The 18,801-nt window shown below is 30.3% G+C and overlaps 1 protein-coding gene across 3 annotated transcripts in view; it reads left to right on the forward strand.

The window, feature by feature from the left end:
• Positions 1-18,801, forward strand: part of LOC107453740 (GATA zinc finger domain-containing protein 13-like) — a 67,986-nt gene that overhangs the window by 21,980 nt on the left and 27,205 nt on the right. Inside the window, exons 2-3 of one of the 3 annotated variants that reach the window (XM_071178878.1) lie at positions 6,257-6,299; positions 16,861-17,073. The gene's annotated coding sequence lies outside the window, so the exon portion shown is untranslated. The remainder of the gene's footprint in view (positions 1-6,256; positions 6,300-16,860; positions 17,074-18,801) is intronic. The other 2 variants (XM_071178877.1, XM_071178879.1) reach the window with 2 other exon arrangements.

The raw sequence follows: 18,801 nt of genomic DNA on the forward strand, positions 1-18,801 counted from the left end.
ACTCGTACCCCTAGGGGTACGGGAACAGTTTCGCTGGGGGTACGCGTTCTTAGGCGAAATATCTTGCCACAAACAAAAAATTAAAAAAATTTATTTAAAAAAAAAGCTAACCATGAAAATTTACGATTACGTATTTTTCTATTGGTTATCCTTTGCAGAGTTAACAGCTAATTATTAGTGGTGTCAACAGCCAGTGTGATTTTTTTTATAATGAAGGTTTGTCTTCTGACGGATTCTAGAAAAATAAACATGAGGAGTGTACTTTATCATCATTCTGGTTGCAAATGCAAAATATGTATCCAGTCTTAACAGAAAAGGTAGTGAATTATATTTTGTCTTTTCCGACTTCATATTTATGTGAAGTCGCTTTTTCAGCATTCCTGGACATTAGGTCGGAAAAAAAAAATTATTGGACGTGGAATCGCTTCTGAGACTAAAACTGACCACAAGAGAACCGAATTACGACGAACTGTTATCACAGCAAAAACAATATCATCCTTCTCACTGTTGCAAATAATCTTATTAACAAAACTTAGTACCAAAAAAGAAAAAAGAAAAATATTTTTTAAAAAATACATTCATTTTTTTATTAGTGGTACACAGCGTTGCGAAAAATTTAGAAAGGGTACACCAAAGTCATAAGTTTGGGAAACACTGCCTAATGGCATTATAACTTTATTTTCACGTAAATTTTACTTTTTTCTGCTGCATGGGGTATAACTCATTATTTTTCAGTCGTGACTACATCAAACACCAAAATCTATTTTTAATTACTTTATTTCTCTAACCACAAAGAAGTTTTAGTTACAGGGTACAGTTACAGTTATTAATTCGCATGGTTTTTTAGGCGATTATGTTTTACCAAATTATTTAAATTTTTATGTTATTTATGCGGTGTTGGTTTTGTTTTTGAGTATTTTAACTTTCGATAAATAGCCAACTATGGATATTTTTCCATGCTGTTCGTTGGGAAAACTGTACGTTGGGAACCATCACTTTTGGTTTTAAATTCTTGGCTTTGGGACCGAAGGGTTTCGTTTGCATTCCATATTAATACGCACGCATAATTAATTATGAGTAAGTATGTAACGCATAATTAAGCATAAGTATAACGTGATATAAAGCACTGTATAGTCGCGTGGGTAGGTTAAATAAGGAGATTATTCGTAATTATGTACGTGAACGTAGGTACGTAATCATAAGCAAGTATATGACGTGTAATTTATCATTAGTATAACATTACATGTAGCACTGTATTAGCCTTGTGCATACGTTAAAAAAGGAGATAATTTATATTTATGCTCGAGTTAACCATGAGACAAATGCAAGAAACTTGAATCTTTTATCTGCAATATTTTAAGAGAAAACTAAAACACATTTTGATTTTATTTATAACATCAAATGGTATTTAAGTTTAATGCAGTACAATTTTAGCTCTCGTACCTTTAGTCTCATATAGACATCACATGAGTTTCAGCGCCCATCTTTTTTTCTGAGAAGTTTAGAATGATTTAAATAACAATGTTACTTTCATATTTTGTTAATAAAAACTTATTGTTAAAACTTTATTTCGAGCAATTTCTCTACCTCTCTCTCCTTTTTACAATCTGTCAAAAATATATATTGGTATGAGGTAACAATATACTTTCTAATTCTTGTAAATGTACGAAAAATCATATTTATTTTTCATTCATTTATTAAAAATAAAATAAAATTTACTTTCGTAAAACTCAGTAATTTTTTTAAAATCAAAGTATTCAGTATTATTCATAAAAACATCTTTAATTATGATGAAATGCAGCGCCGATTGCAAATGCACGTACCGATTGCTAAAATTTCATTAGCATGTGTATCTTCACAGTTCAATCGTAAAAAAGTAAATGTACCAAACACTATACGAACACGGGTGAAGTAGTCAAATATTAAAATCTTTATGTTTCTAAATTTATGCTAAATTAAATCTTGTGGTAAAGTAAATTGTTATGTCTTCAATTACGTTGCCTGAATAAATGCTAATATCAAATTTGAAATAGATTATTTATAAGCAACTAACATTTTGAATGCTACTGCAGCATGAAGAACTAACGTACTCTCAAACATATATTCTGTTTTATTACTATTTTATAGTCAGAGCTATGTTGTGAGAGTTCTGAAAATATGATACAATATTAAAATATAGAAAGATGTTTAATATATTATATTTTTACTTTTATCATAAATAAAACTTTTCACTTTATTAAGATATGTTTAAATGATATAATAAGATATGTTTAAATGCGGTTTATTAATAATGAACGCTATGATTCAATGCTACTGATTTAAGTGCATTTAACAGAATTCTTCATAAATTTAATACATTATGTAGTGCTGCCATCTAGTGACAAAATTAGTAAGAACCAACGGAATAAAAATTTTCAGAGATTGTTTGGTATTATATAAGACAGATGGCAGCACTATGCTTTGTTTTAGGCTTATTTAAGTGACAGCACTAAATCTTTTTCCATTCTTAAATTCTTTTTCTAACAGACCGTCCGAGATTAGGTAATACAGTATCATAAACATTACAACATTAAACCTAATAAATTAATAAGTCTAATTTACAACACTAGAGTAGAATACTTCTTTTTCTGGTGGGTATTATAAAGTTTTTACAAAACAATTATAAAAATTGTATAATTTTCTATCGGACAAATATTATACAGGATAAGNTTCATTTTTCTCTTCATACTTGTATTAAATTAAATACAATACATATTATTTTTTTTCTGGTGGGTATTATAAAGTTTTTACAAAACAATTATAAAAATTGTGTAATTTTCTATCGGACAAATATTATACCGGATAAGTTTGAAGGAAATTTATTTCATGCCTATATAAATAAAAAAAAATATATAAAAAGAATATATAAATAAAAATTTTTAAACTGAAATTTAAAAAAAACTTTTTCTATGATCTTAAATTTCATGTGATAGTTCGGATTTAGAAATTAGTTAATTTTTCATTTGATTTACTTAAATTTTCAATTACTTTTACTAATGTAGTATTTATTAAAAGCTGGATATTATCAAAATACTTCAATAAAATGACTGATGTGTTAGCTATCATTGTTTAATTTTTTAATCCCCCGATAACTACAAATGTAATTTACGTGCAATGGGATCTACTTCAGTACAATCTCTTAAACTTTCTAATTCTACTTTATGATAATTTTAAATGACATTATGTTTGTAGTCTTATATATATATATTATATATATATAAGTTCAAAATGAAGAATAAAACAAAGAAAAATATAGAAAAATAATAGACATATGAAGAAAAAGGGGGGGAAATAATAAGTAAAAAAATAACAAACAACAGTTTAAAAAAAAAGAAGAAAAAAAGAAAAAAGGATGAAATTTTATTTAAAAAACCGGAAAAAAAAGATATAATCTTTTCCTCGTGTTTTCTTCTATTTATTTATTATATATATATATATATATCGGATCAAAAATGTGAAAATAGTCTCCTTGAATATATTTTAAAAGCTATCACCCCATCTACTGTTGACAAGGATCTAACTCTTAAATCCTGAATATGAACCACTGTTTTTTATTGCAGATTTGGATTCTCCAGAATAAAGTAACATTGCTTATGCATTTTGCTTCTAGGTTCATGCGTTACGTTCAAAAAAAATTTTTATCGATTTTTTTTTTATCTATTTACTTACTTATTTATTGTTATTATTTTTCTTTCTTTGAGAAAATGCAGGAACATTTTTCATTTCATTAATACCTGCCTTAAAAATAGACACTTTGAATTTTTTAAAAATTTTTTTTCGAAAAAAAATTCTTGTTACATTTTTAGTTTTACTTTTTATCATTTCATTTATAATCTGATGGGCCCCGAGTTAACACCTTTTTAAATAGTCTGTACCTTTTTTTGATTTTCTTGTTTATGCCACCATCTGTGAAGCAAAATACATAAGCCTGTCACTCAAATAGGGTTACTTTTTTCTGGTGAATCCGAATCAGTAATACCTTTAATAAAAAATAAAGGTTTATATTTAAGAATTTTAACTTTAACCTCGCTGAGCCTCAGTTTGTTATCATTGGATAGCTTTTAAAGAATATGGAATATGCCTAATTTCACTTTTCGATCTGATATACATTTCTCGAGATCGTTTTCAAACTCTTTTTTTTACACTCTATTGGTAATCTCAAAAGGTAAGTGGGATTTAGGTACTGTGTTTAATTGTCAAGCAACAAGTGAAACGCATTTTATTCTTCTCTATGAAATCGATATTAATATTTTTCTTAGTACACACATTTTATATTTTCCATATGTGGAGTGTAATAATGAAATCTCACTCAAAAATATAAAAATAACCCTAAGTAGGTATAAATTTGTGTATTGATTTAACCGTTAATAGGATCAATAACTTTTTTTTCCTATCAAATCAATAATAATTTACAATTTTGTGATATTATGCATTATGTAAATGTAAAAGACATCAAAACCACGATTAAACTGAAGGTGTTGTAACTAATCTGCACATGAAATCCTTTTAACTAGTAATCTAATCAAAGTTTTATTCAACGGAAAAATCATTAACATAATACTAACTATTATAACAATCATAACTATTAACATAATTAAAAAAGTATACTTATTAAGCTATAGTAAACTGATTGTACTTGAATCAACATTATATTTTTTACTTCAGTGTCTTTTGTTGGGTCTCTGTTATTTCAAACAGACTGTCTTTTTTTTTGCAGCAATTTTTTTTCCTTTAATCCACAAATTTCTCAACAAAACAATCAAAATAAGGTTCTTTCTCCATCGATATTATGAAAGATATATTCGATCTGGCTTTTTTAGATATCATATGTACCTGAATTTAAAAATGGGATTTTATAGGTCGTATTTTATGGATGTCATTTTTAATGAATATTCCCAGAATGTTTACGAAACCTTAAGACTGGAGAAGAAATCGGCGATTCCAAAGTTTTATATAGATAAAGATTGAAAATAAAATAAAAAGACGATATCAAAATCTGACGATAACTTTTCGAGCTATATCTTTACACAAATGGGAATTTGTTAAATGTTAAATATCTGTTAAAAATCTTTTTATATGAGTATGAACGTGAAAGGCGGTACCTAACAAAAAACAACAAATAACTTAAATGTACTTTGATAATATTAATTCGGGTTTATCTCGATAATGATTCGTAAGCAATTGACAACATCTTTTCTTCACTTCCCTATTATTATGTGTCTCCTAATGTATTTCTATCTTCATGTTTATGACTATTCTAAAAAGTGTACCAATTGCAATAATAGTATCATAACATCTTTTGGCATTAAATTAAATTACAATAGAGTGTGTTACATAAACCATTAACTAAATTACCATAGTACATTTACCATATAATTACCATAACTTACATCTTTAAGTTTGTAACTTGAGTCTATTAAAGAGAGGTATCCGATAACAGCAAAAGATTTTGCTCTGACATTTAAAAATTCTTCAGCCAAATAAAAAGTGTTGTTATAGTATCTAAGAAAAATTGCAACGTGAATTAAAAAATTATGTATGCTTGATATATAAATACACCTGTTTCAATTTTCTTTGACTAGATAATTTAAGTAATGAATCATATCTCAAGTGGTAGAGCCTGGTTAAAATTTTTGGCTCAAAATTTTGTAGATTCTGGACGAATGGTGATTTTTTCCCTGTTCAAATTCTTCTTTTTGACAAAAATTGTTTTCGTCAGTGTTCGTTACTAAATAATTGATTTCTATGCTGGTTCGTTTGTTAACAAATGATTAAAATAGAATGGACTGTATTAAAGATTTTTATTATGATTTGTGCTACGAGCACGCTCATGCTATAAGATCAACAACTAATTTTCAACTGATTAGGGTTACAACAAACGGTGGCGAGGATGCTGAGACAAAGATGCCAAGTTGGCGCTATATTTCTGAGGTATTGAACAGTCAGCTTGAAATATACTTGCATCTGCATAAACTTCAGGTTACTAGATCATTTAAGTAATGAATCATCCTAAAAGTGATACAGCCTGGTTAAAATTCCTGTTTCTTTCAAAATCTTGCAAACTCCAAAGCGAAATTTTCGTGTTTATGCTCTTATAAAACGCAATAAAAGAATAAGTATAATAAACATATCAAGGAGAAAAATGCAACAGGAAAATAGAACAAATTTTCTAACGAAACTTTAGTGATTTTTCTCAAATTCTATGATATTTTTACAGGTTGTCTGCCAAGTTGCCTTAATGCCAAATTGAGAGTTCACAGGTATAGATATCGGTAGTATAGTTTCTTTCTTTCTTTACTTTCTTTCTTTCTTTGCTATCTTTTTGTGAGTAAGTAAATTGTTTTACCACATATAAGTTTAATGAATGTCAATACGGTAGGTATTGATGGCTCATTTAGTATACACAGAGAAAAAAGTATGGCCAATTTATTGAGAAAAGATAATGGTAAAATTTACCGTGTTTCTGGCTCTATGGGGACACCAAAAAACTCGGTAGTGCTTATTTACCGTAGCGCATCGGTAATGATTGTAGTAAAATTAACAATAAAATGTGGTTTTAAAATATGTGATAAATTTGGTAAAAGTGATAATTTTTTCATGATATCTTAGAGAAGCGGTTCCCGAATGGTTATGATATCTCAGAGCAGCTGTTCAAAACTCTTCCTCGGAACTACATGGTTCCTCGGAAGAGTTGAAGGGGTTCCGTGAGTTAGTACTTTTTACTACCTATGATGAATTTTAAGACCTCTGATTATATTTAGATACAATCTATAATTCAAAATTTATTTAATGTTTCGTTTAAATTTATGAAATTATTTCAAGTGACAATGGAATAAAAATGTTATTTTATTAAAAAAGAACATGATATTTCCAATAACAGTATATTAAATAAATTATGAAAACAGCAAGCCGTTGTAAAATATTATATTAGTGTTTCCTAGCGCGCTTTTCAAATCAAAACAAAACGATAAAATTCTTTAATAAAGTTTCCTTAATACCAATTTTCAACGTTTATGGCAGTTTTTTTAAGTTGTTGTCTCGAAGTAATCCATAACTAGGTTTATTTTTTTCAATTTGAACTTATATATAACAAAAATAAATTCATAACTATACTCGATACAGCACAAGGGCAGTAAATTTAACTATAGGACATAAAATCTAGTTTAAGATTATTCATAATACGATAGGAAACGATAAAAAATTTTCATTCCTCAAATTAAGCATTTTAAAAACAGTCTTTTATAGGTTATAACATTCATTAATACCTTAATAAACTTTATTAATTTGGTCAGGGTTCCGTCGAAAGAAAGTTGATTATTTAGGTTTCCCAAGCCGAAAAAAAAAAAAAAAAAAAGGGNAAATCTAGTTTAAGAGTATTCATAATACGATAGGAAACGATAAAAAATTTTCATTCCTCTAATTAAACATTTTAAGAACAGTCTTTTATAGGTTATAACATTCATTAATACCTTAATAAACTGTATTAATTTGCTCTGGGTTCCGTCGAAAGAAAGTTGATTATTTAGCGTTCCCAAGCCGAAAAAAAAAATAAATAAAAAATTGGGAACCACTGCCTTAGAGCATGACATTAGACAAAGCCAATAAACATTATAGTATCACGTGTATACTTGATTTTCTGAAGAAAAAAAGCAGAGCATTTAAGGATTAAAGATTATTTTAAGTCGCTGATAAAACAATAATTTTGTAGTTAAGATTCCCATAATAAAGTTGTATTATTCATAGTTGTTAAATTTCTTTAAGTAGTTTTAAATAATTATTAGAATAATAGTACAAGAAAAACATGATACAATATGACAATACTCTATATATTATAAAAATTTCATATACATTATAATAATATAATATGATAAGCAATAAAAGGTAGTAATATGCTTTTAAAAAAGGGAATTTAAGGATTAAAGATTAGTTTAAATCTCTAATAAAATAATCATTTTGTGGTTAAAATTCCCATAATAAAGTTTTATATGCATCATTCTTAGTTGTTTAATTTCAAGTAATTGTAAATAATTATTAGAATAATAGTACAAGAAAAACATGATACAATATGACAATAGAATATTTATTATAACAATTCCATATACAATATAACAATAGAATATGGTAAGAAATAAAAGGTAGTAATATGCTTTCTTAAGTATTGTAAATATAAACATTTTCTGATCGTATCTCACGAAATACTTATTTCAAAATTGAGCTGTTTGCCTTCTGGAAATATTTTATTTACAAACCAAGATACTTATAACTTTATATTTGTGTGATATATTCGGTACGTATTCAAAAAGTAAACATAGAAAATTCTTCTTACGATAACAAGATAAATAGTTAGGGGAAAAAAAAGAACTAGTTTGAAGAAAAACGGAAAACAAAATTCGAACGTTTCGTTTTTTACCGTAAATTTACCCCTTTTTCCTTCCACTTTACTTTTTCACCATTCTCAAAATGACCAACATTGCTCATGTATTTTTCCACGGCCTAGATGGCAAAAATATTCCTTTACATGTGTTCAAGCTGCACGAGAGAAAATACAATTCAAAACCGATGGAAAAACATGTATTATTGATAGAGAAACGGAGAAAACGAAATTTTCGCAACGTTGGCATTTCGAGTTTGATTCTAATATTTTCCCTCTTCTTCTTACCGCCATTTTTTTTGCCGATATTTTTCATATTTTTTTTTCTTCTCAAAAGCAGACGATAAGAAAAAAATGCGAATAGAAGCGATGCCAGAACAAAATGCATAAAACAAAGGCTGTAAAAATGGAATATTGAATGACTTTTTTGCTGATGGTGCAACAAAAAAAAAGGAAGAAAAAAGAAAGATTTCTGCCTTTAAAGTGAAATAAAAAATGGAACAAAAAATATATGTCTTTTATTGTTTGCAAGCGATTTTTTTTTCGTTCTTTACTTTTGGTTTGAGACAAGTTACTTAAAACCGCAGTATCGGTTTTTAAACGCGAGTTATAAATCAACAGTTTCGAGGCATCTGTTTTAAATAGAAAGTTCACAAAATGTTCTTTTCCTTCGTCAAAGTTTCGAATATATCTGAGTTTTTGACAAAGTTGAATGTCTTTCAGCATGTGGGAATGATAATTCAATTTTCATTCTAGAAAAAAGATGAAAGCAATTTCTTCGATTTAAACGGCTATTTTTCTTATTTGCTTCATGCGAAGTCAAAGAGTTTTGCATTATTTTAAAAAAATTCTTTTATTCTTCTTTTAAATTTTAAAAACAATTATTTAAGTTTTCTGAGTAAGCCAAGTTGAAATAATCTATTTTATAAAAAATTAATATATGGTGGGAGCAATTTTTATCTATTGCTCCCATAAAAGCATTTTAAGGAGCATATTACTTTAAAAAAAGAATCAGAAAATTCTAACTTAAAAATGGCTTCTCTACTATGAGAATTAGAAATTCTTCAATTAAATTTTTTTAAAAACTTTTTGCTGTAAAAAAATATTATGTTTTTGCTTAAATGGGTGCGATTTTTTTTAGAAAACGTATGTACATTTATTATATCCTGTTGATATGCTATGTCAATTTAACGCTTTTCCTCATTCGGAAATAGAAAAGAGGCATAACAAAGATCTCTTCCTGATGAGAAATTCAGAATTCCGCATAACTTGGAAGAGATCTATCTATAAGAATCCTAAGTTGAAACAGAAGGCTACCAACCTAATTAATTTTTGAGAAGAATACGAAGAAATCCTTGTGCAGTTTTTGTGAAAAAATGACAAATTATGCAATGGTGAGCCCCAACCACTACGAAACTTGATCAACTAGCTCTGGATACTTTTTAATCAAAATGCCTTAACTAAAACAAAAATCCTTTCTTTTTTTCATTTTTTGTTCTTTTTGTCTTTGTTTTTTTTTTCTTTTTGTTTTTTTGTTGCCATTTGCTATTTTTTCTCTTTTTTTCTATCTGTCTTGTCCTCCAACTTTAACCAATAACCAATAAAAGCTCTTTTAGGGGCATGAGCTCTGAGTTAAATGTTGGAGCGTGTGTGCAGCATTAGTCTTACTTTTTGCGTGAAGTATAGAATAAAAAAATTCAAATTTAAAAAATGCCGAGCCCCGAACTAGCTCTCCTCTTCTACTTAGTTACACAAAATAAAATTATTCGGAAATCTGATTTTCACTTTCTTTAAGTCAGTTTATTTAGTCATTATTCAGTTTAATAAGGATGCATTTAAATGCATTGAAAATAACTGAAAACAATCAGTTCTAAAATGCATGTTACAATGATATTACCCAACTAAGTGACATTAAGTATAAGCAAACTGTAGCCCAATATGGTACCAAAAATTGCACAAGTCATGCTTCGATTAAATGGTACTACATAACATGCGGATAGAACAAAGTCTGATTTACTCACGACGTTTCTTGTTTGACTTATTACAGCATCGCAAAGTGTTTAAGATTTTAAGTCATTAGCGTATGTATATTTGACCGAAGCGCCACCTTTAATTTTCTTTAGATTTATTTGTTTTAATATTTCACTTTAGGTTGCGTGGCAACCTGAGATAGTTTTTGTTGTTGTTCTTTTCTGTTGTAATTTAGAATTATAATTTTTAGAATCCGTTTTTGATGCTAAATTATTTGTTATTAAAAGATTAAAGTTTTATAATTGTTGTCATTCATCTGTAGAACTTGTAGTTCATTTGATTGATTTTATTTAAAAGGCGTCCGCATTATTTATTTTAGCTTATTATCGACACAAAGCTTTAAACGTCTTGCATTTTCATCAAATGACTCTAAAGCACGACGGCATAGTAATTTATTACGAGACATTTCTATGGAAACTTGAGAACCAACAGCCATAGCACAAAACAAATAAATAGCAGGCAATACAATTAACTTTATGTCGTTGAAAATTGTTGAACGTTCAAAAAACATTTTGAATATGAACGCATAAGATAATCCAATGAAGAGGTGGAGTGATATGCTGATTGTGAACAGAAGAGAAGGTGCAGAAAATATTTTTTGAAGATCTTCGACGTGCTCCAAAAGGATGGAATACCTCTTGAAGAAACGCGGGGTGATCATTTCTAAGTTATCCGAGATCAATACAAAATTCAGCCTCTTTCTCCAACCAGATAGCATTCTGGAGAAATGAAAACACACGGTGCAGTACAAAACAGTAAACAATCCAGTTATCACATGGTGCATTGTACAGTATTCAACCAACTTAAAATACAAGTATCCGTTTAAAACAGATTGGGATGTGGTAATGACTGAAAAATACTTGAAGTAAGCATAGAATGTTTCATTTCGCTCAGATACTTGAAACACTATTAAAATAGCGAATAGTTGAGTCCATATGAATATTAAGATAATGGCGAAAGTTGCGAATGGTATTTCGCATTGCCTCGTTGAACTGAAAGTCCGGGAGAACGGTTGCATGCGTGAGATAAGATCTCTTATCTTCTTTTGATTTCTTATTACAAGCAACCACATAGCGAAAGTTACAGTGGTGATAACTATGTTAGAAAGGTTTGATAAAACAAGCCAAGGGTCGTGGTACCACAGACACACGTGCATAGTAAAATAATCGATATATATAAGACAAAAGAAAACGATGAAGCACTTTTTAAAAAACAGCGCAATGAATTTTCTGAATTTCGATTTTTTATAAGCGAAATTTACTCCAAACAGCAGGTAAGTTATTTTGAAGCAATTACTTAGGATCATTTTATCATATGGTTGATTTTTTGCATTGAATACAGATCATGAAGCCTTGAAAAGCTATAAAAAAACTTTGTAGCCAGCAGACTAGTTTTTATTTCTAAAATCAATCAATATCATTGCTAGAATTTTTCTAAATCTCAATTTTTGAAAGGTTCTCCTATAATGAATTTAAAGCATTATCCACAATGCCTGGAAAAGTCATGAAAAATTATTTGCTGGCCAGTTGATTAGCTTTACTTCTAAAACCACCAAATACCATTGTCGAAATTTTTCTAAGTCTTAATTTTCGAAAGGATCTCCGATTATGAATTGAAAGCGTTCTTCTTGGAAAAGTCAGCCTTGAAAAACCCTTGAAAAAGTAATGAAAAAATTATTTGTTATCCAGCAGATTAGCTTTACTTTTAAAACCACCAAATACCATTGTCGAAATTTCTCTAAATCTCAATTTTCCAAAGGGTTCTCCGATTATGAATTGAAAGCGTTCTCCTTGGAAAAGTCTGTCTTGAAAAATCTTTGAAAAAGTAATGAAAAAATTATTTGTTATCCAGCAGATTTGCTTTACTTTTAAAACCACCAAATACCATTGTCGAATTTTTTTTAAATCTCAGATTTTGAAAGGATTTCCCATTATGGATTGAAAGTGAATCCACAATGACTTGAAAAGTCATGAAAAAATTATTTTTTGGCTAGCATATTAGCTTTAATTTCTGAAATCACAAATGCCATTGTCGAAGTTTTTCTAAAGCTGGAAAATATAAAAACATTTAAATTCCAGCCAGGCAGTTTTCAGCATATAGTATAGTACAAGAAAAAATATCTTTATAGTTTTATCTAAACATATAATTTTAATTTCAGAGACATCCAGTTCTGTTATAAATATATTACACATTTACGTGTTTCAGAATTTGAGTGCCAGTTAAATATATCGTAGAACAACATATTTTGTTTTTCTGACAACCGCCTAGAAACAGAAATTAAAAGAACGTGTTCTAGCTAGTTTGAAAAATACAAATTAAATACTAATATAAGCCGTAACTAACGAAGGATTTTTAATTGCTTCAGTGGTATTGATAAAACTTAGGTAATAATTACCATAAATTTGCATAATACTTGTCATTATATTGTACGGTCCTTATTTTTCTTTTACTGAAAGAAGACTGGAATAAACAGAGAAATTTGTCAAAAATCAATAAAATTTCTCGTTTTGACGTGTAGTTTTATTATGCAAATTAGCTGTAAAACTAGATAAATATTTATATTATCGTAACTAGTCGTTCAGACACTTTTTTGCCCTTTAAAAGTTAATAAAAACCTGAGCACAATATTTATTCTTTTGTATGAATAGTGAAAAGGCACGAAGCTTTTTAAAAAACTTAGGACAAGTTTTTGTAATCGATATTTGAAGTTGCGTGAGTCAGTTTCACCGACTTTCAGTTAAAAAATTTTCCTAAATGTTAAAAATGTTGGTAAAGTTTATACTTTCCCCTACCATTATTATTTTTTTAATAAATATGATCAAAAACTATTTGAATCTAAACGGTTTATAGATAATTCAAAGGTAAAGATTAAAAATCCTAAATTATCATATTGTGACATTAAATGCTCCAGGGAAGGAATTTAAAAAAAAATCTCAACTCACTGAATCGCTTACTATAGAGGAAAAAGATGTAATACTAGATAGATGATGTTCGAGTTGGAGCTAAACTGTGTGACTTTGAAATTGTCTGATTCAACCTATATGTTAATTGATTAATTGTGTACAATATATTATTTTCGGAAAGTGATAGATGTATTACTTTCTTTACAAATAGTCCCGCAGTGGACTGATCGTTAAGACATTTCCAGCAGATCACCGAAGTCAAGCATTGTGCGGGTGGGTGACCATTTGAATCAGTCTGCGTAGAGACTGAGGGTGTGCGGTACTGGCCTTCGTTAAACTGCTTTACCTTAAAGTTCTTGACTTCACGTGCAGGCCGTCCGGCTACCGAAGCGGGGGTGCCATCCCTTCCTCAGAGGATCAAATTTGTGATGGCATGTCTTCGGATCATCCTCGGGATGTTTCTCAGACCGTCGTCAATAGCCCATTGTGCAGCTCTAGTGCGACGTAAATGAACTACAACAAAGTACAACAACTTCTTTACAAATAATTTTTTTTCTAGAAAAGTCATGTAGTCAAGATTTCGCACTTAGGGAAGGGGAGGGGAAAGAGAGGAACAATTGTGACTGGGCCTGGGTCGGCTGTGAGTCCAACCAAAATGTTTTTTAAAAAAATATAGTTTTTACTGATGTGTGTGTTTCAAAAGAAAGTGTCAGAGATTTTTTTTAATATCTGTACAGAAACTACAATTTTATACAAAGGGTCTTCAAACATTCTACAAAATATAAAAATAAGGATTTTCTTTTAAGTTTAAGATGGGGCCCCGCAATAAATTGTGTCTTGGGGTCCGTAATTAAGCCTTGGATATAGTTATCTTCTTCTTCCGCTGCACTGCAGCTTTCGTAGGGCTGGAATAGACACACATCAAGGTGTGTGTCTATACCAGACTGGGTAATTCCCTATTTTACCCAATGAGCAGGGGTTATCAAAACAAAACAAAACCGTGATACTTATCGGGATAAATACTTATTGTTTGTTAGGGTATGAGTCTTTAGTAAACGGATACTAAGCTGAACTAAAAATTAATTTTATAACTATAATGACCTGTTAATAAGGTTAGTTTATAAACAAGAGAACATTAGACAGGTGGCAAAATAAAGCAAACTTATCTACACAGACGCAGTGAATTAATCAACAAGAAGTCAATATGCCAAGTCCTTCTTTTTGACCAATGGGGGACTGAAGTACAATGCTGAATTTAATCACTAGAAAACAGAACTAATTTCGCCAAAATCGAGGTACCTGGTTTTACCCCACTTGCCGTTTTCACCTTGCTCTCTCCTACGTATTATTTCTAATGATGATTGTTTGTTTTGACAAGCAAATGTTTTTCGTCAATTATTGAGGTCTTTTTATTATTTTATTGACATAATATGAATTTATATTTTAAAAAGGTTTAAGATATTTTGGTGTTTTTCGCCTAAACAAATAACAGATAAACAAATAATGTATACCAGAAAAAAATTTTGATGTAATGATCGAATTTTCATGCACCGAAATACAGTTGTTAAGATTTAAGGAGCCCATCTATGCTCCTCAAATTATAGTGAGATTCCCTAGATATTTTCAAGATTCTACTTTTTATTTCAAATGTCTGTAGATATTTTGAAGACATAAATTTTTCTTTTTAAAGTATTTGTGCAATCCTGGCTTCATTGCCACCATCATGCGTTTGTCTTAATTACTGGCTGTATTGCGATTACTATACTTTTTTGATAGTATTATGGGCTGATTTCTGAAGGAAATAAATTAGGAAGTAAATTTGAGGGTATTTTTCATGCGTTTTAACCATACATGTTGCAGAAAGTTTTCCGAATTCCTTCTAAAGAATTTATATGAATTTTATCTACAAATAAAAAAAAAGTTTAAAAAAAAAATTCGAGGCTTAGGGCTTAATATCTTCAGACTTTCCGTAAGACTTTTTTAGAAGAAAGCTTTCAAATTATTATTATTCGAGATTTTAAATCTTTAAATATTTTTTTTTCTAGACTGGTTTAAAATTTTGACACTCGTACTCTCAAGGCTAGCCACAATCTGTAAAATATGGTCTCGATTATTTAGTTAGGAAATCGATAGCAATGTTGAGATCCCAATGGTGTTTTTACTTTATACGTTTATAGACGATATGTAGAATTAATTTTGAGAATATATACCACGTTTCATACTCACTTAGAATAAAGCGTTCTATAACTTGGTGTTTGTTTGAAATTAATTTTTTATGAATACACTCTATAACAAAAAAAATCGACGCATCAGGAAGGAGTTGTCCGATTGAAACGAAAATTGGTGGATGTGAAGACAATGTACAGAGAAGTAAATAATTAAAATTTCAGAACAATTGAATAATTTATTGCAGAGTTACAATAACAAGTTCAAAAAGGTGTTGACCCGTCTCTAGCCTGGATACAAGCTGCCACACGGCTTGGCATAGACCGATAAAGCTACCGGATGGTCTCTTGCGGTATTTCCTGCCAAATTCGATCCAATTGTCGAACGAGGTCATCAACATTCTGTGCCAGGTGCAATCACCTTCCCATCATATCCCATACATGCTCGATGGGAGAGAGATTTGGTGATCTGGCAGGCCAAGGAAGAATTTGACAAGCTTGCAGACAGTTCATAGCAACACGTGCCGTATGTGGTCTGGCATTGTCCTGCTGAAAAACCAGTCCAGGGCGCTGCAAAAGGAACGGTAGCAAAACAGGTCTTAGGATGTCGTCGATGTACCGCTGTGCGGTAAGTGTACCTCTAATGACGACCAAAGGGGTCCGGCTGTCAAAGGAAATGGCACCCCAGACCATAATGCCTTGTTGAGAGCCGGTGTGGCGTGCAATAGTGAAGGCAGGATCCCCCCTCTGCCCTATGCGTCTCCAAACACGCTTTCGATGATCGTCAGGACACAGTGGGACGCGGGATTCGTCGCTAAAGACTATACGTCCCCAGTCGGCATCATTCCAGCCTGATCGAGCCATGCACCACTGTAATCTGGCACCAAGAAGCAATCGGGTGATTGCTTCTTGGTTCGTCGATTTTTTTGTTATAGAGTGTATTTAAAAGAAAATGCAAAAAAATATAAGACTTTGGGTTACGTAATATTGGAATATTTATCTGGAAGAAATACTATACAATAATTTGATGCAAAAAAAAACAATAACATCATTTTTGAAAGAACTTCGTCTTATGACTATACAACCCAAAACATTTAATATTTTTAATGTAAAGTTCCCTTCGTTACCTACTTGCTAAAGCTACTTGAAACCTATCTTTTATTGAATCCCACTGTATATTAAATTATAGTAAAAGAAAACAAGAATAAGCTATACTTGTTCTTGGATTTCTTTTACCATAATCCAACCTTTACCAATAAGATTATTTTAATTTGCTAAACGTTTTAAACTAATAATTTGAAGATTAAAAATCACAGGTAGAAACTAACCGAATAATAACATACTTTTATAGGATTAACCTTAAATGAAGCCTTAAGGAAATGAGTGACAAGTTCGTTCCCAAGTCTTCTCAGAAGATCAAACTTCAATCCATCAAAAGAAGGGGTGGACCTCCATGGAACACGTGATTTCCATTACACGTCGATAAGGAGGGAAAAAGGTCAAGACTCTGACAGCTGACTGGACTGACCGATCATTTATCCATCAGGGAAACTATAAAAAGTAGGTACGTAATAGATATCGAAGGAGCTAGTTATTGGAATATAGATTGAATGATAGTTGTTGTAGTTGTATTTAACATGCTCAGAGCGTGAGATATTTCTTATGTAATATTTGCATTATAGTGTATCAGTGGCGATGAAATTGTGGCTGTTTTTGTTGTTTGCGCTCGTGGACACAGTTACGAAGCCTAAGGCAATATTTGTAGTACCCAATTATCGTTTCCCCCCCTTTTTTTGCGATAAAAGTATTAAAGTTTCTTTAATCATAAAATCAGGCAAATTTATCACTGCTTTTGTAAGATATCAATTTGAATTACATTACTAAGCGAATTACTTTTTCTTAAGCTTGACTTTATGATGCAATGTTTACACTTGTACTGAAACATGGTTAAATGTAACACCTTATTAAGGTTTCAAACAGAATTTCACCTAGTTCAAAGTCCTATCGATGTTTTTGAGAGTGTTGAATAATTAAAAAAAAGTTAGTTTTCTCAGTTAGTTTCGAATCATGAAATTATGCAAATTTACCCTGCTTTAGTAATATATCAATTTGAACTACATTACTAAGCAAATTACTTCTTCTTAAATTTGACTTTGTGATGCAATGTTTACACTTGTACTGAAACATGGTTAAATTTAACTCCTTATTAAGGTTTCAAACAGTTCGGCACCTAGTTCAAAGTCCTATCGACGTTTTTGAGAGTGTAAAATAATTTAAAAAGAAGCTAATTAAAAAAATAATGGAAAGGAAGGAAATAAAAATAAAAATATGACCACCGAAGCCGACGTCTTCAGGAGGTACCGGCCCCGGTAGTCAAAAAACAAAACCATTTCTAATTGAGGGAGAAGCAAATGCCTAAATTAACTCCCTCAGTACCCCGATGGTTTTGTATAGAAGTCCAGGAAAAAACATGAAATACAAATAACAAATTTAGAAAAGACTTGTTAGGGAAAAGATTTCCATTATTGCTATTTTTTTAAAAATTTCTGCTGCTTTTTAGCGCGTTTTTTTCAAAGAAGTTTTATCTATTTAGAATTAAAAATATTTGTGTTTTCTTTTAGTATACTAATTAAAAAAAGTTAGTTTTCTCATCTGCGGTAGTAATATAAATTAATCAAAAACGTAATTCCTGAAAAACTCAGGCATGCTCTCCTGTGATCTGGAGTGCCAGGCACACTTACTTTTTTAAGGTATTGAGAAGAGTTTTGGGATGCTACTGTAAAATTGCCCAGAGGAGCTATTGGTTGCTAGTTTCTTTTTAACCGATGATGACTCGAGTTCACACAGGGATGGATGTTCGAGGAATACTTGGAATACTTGAAAGAAATATAGGAGATGGAGGGGCTAGTCAGATGTCCTCACCCGAATCCCTCCGATCAGTGGTAGAAATTTGGCATTGTTTTAGTAAATTCGCGTTGATCTAAGCTCTATTGCTTAGGAGGAGGGAATGAAGATCATGTTTATCTGTTTACCTCTGATGCCAAACTTTTCTAGTTTTTTAAAACTCGATTTATGTTCATGAAATTAAGTTACAGTGTAAACTGGTATCTCAAGGAAGAAGTTTTAGTTGCAAATTAAGTGGCGCAGCAGAAAAAAAGTTAGCGTTACTTGATGAAACAAGTCAGGGTCGAAATTTTTGAGTAGTTTTATTTAGACACAGAAATATTTATTTAAAATATGATTTCGATGCAGTCGTTTTCATACGTATTTATACACCGAGGTTTTTCTTAGG

Source organism: Parasteatoda tepidariorum, chromosome 3, assembly GCF_043381705.1.
Source record: "Parasteatoda tepidariorum isolate YZ-2023 chromosome 3, CAS_Ptep_4.0, whole genome shotgun sequence".
In the NCBI taxonomy this organism is placed as follows: domain Eukaryota; kingdom Metazoa; phylum Arthropoda; class Arachnida; order Araneae; family Theridiidae; genus Parasteatoda; species Parasteatoda tepidariorum.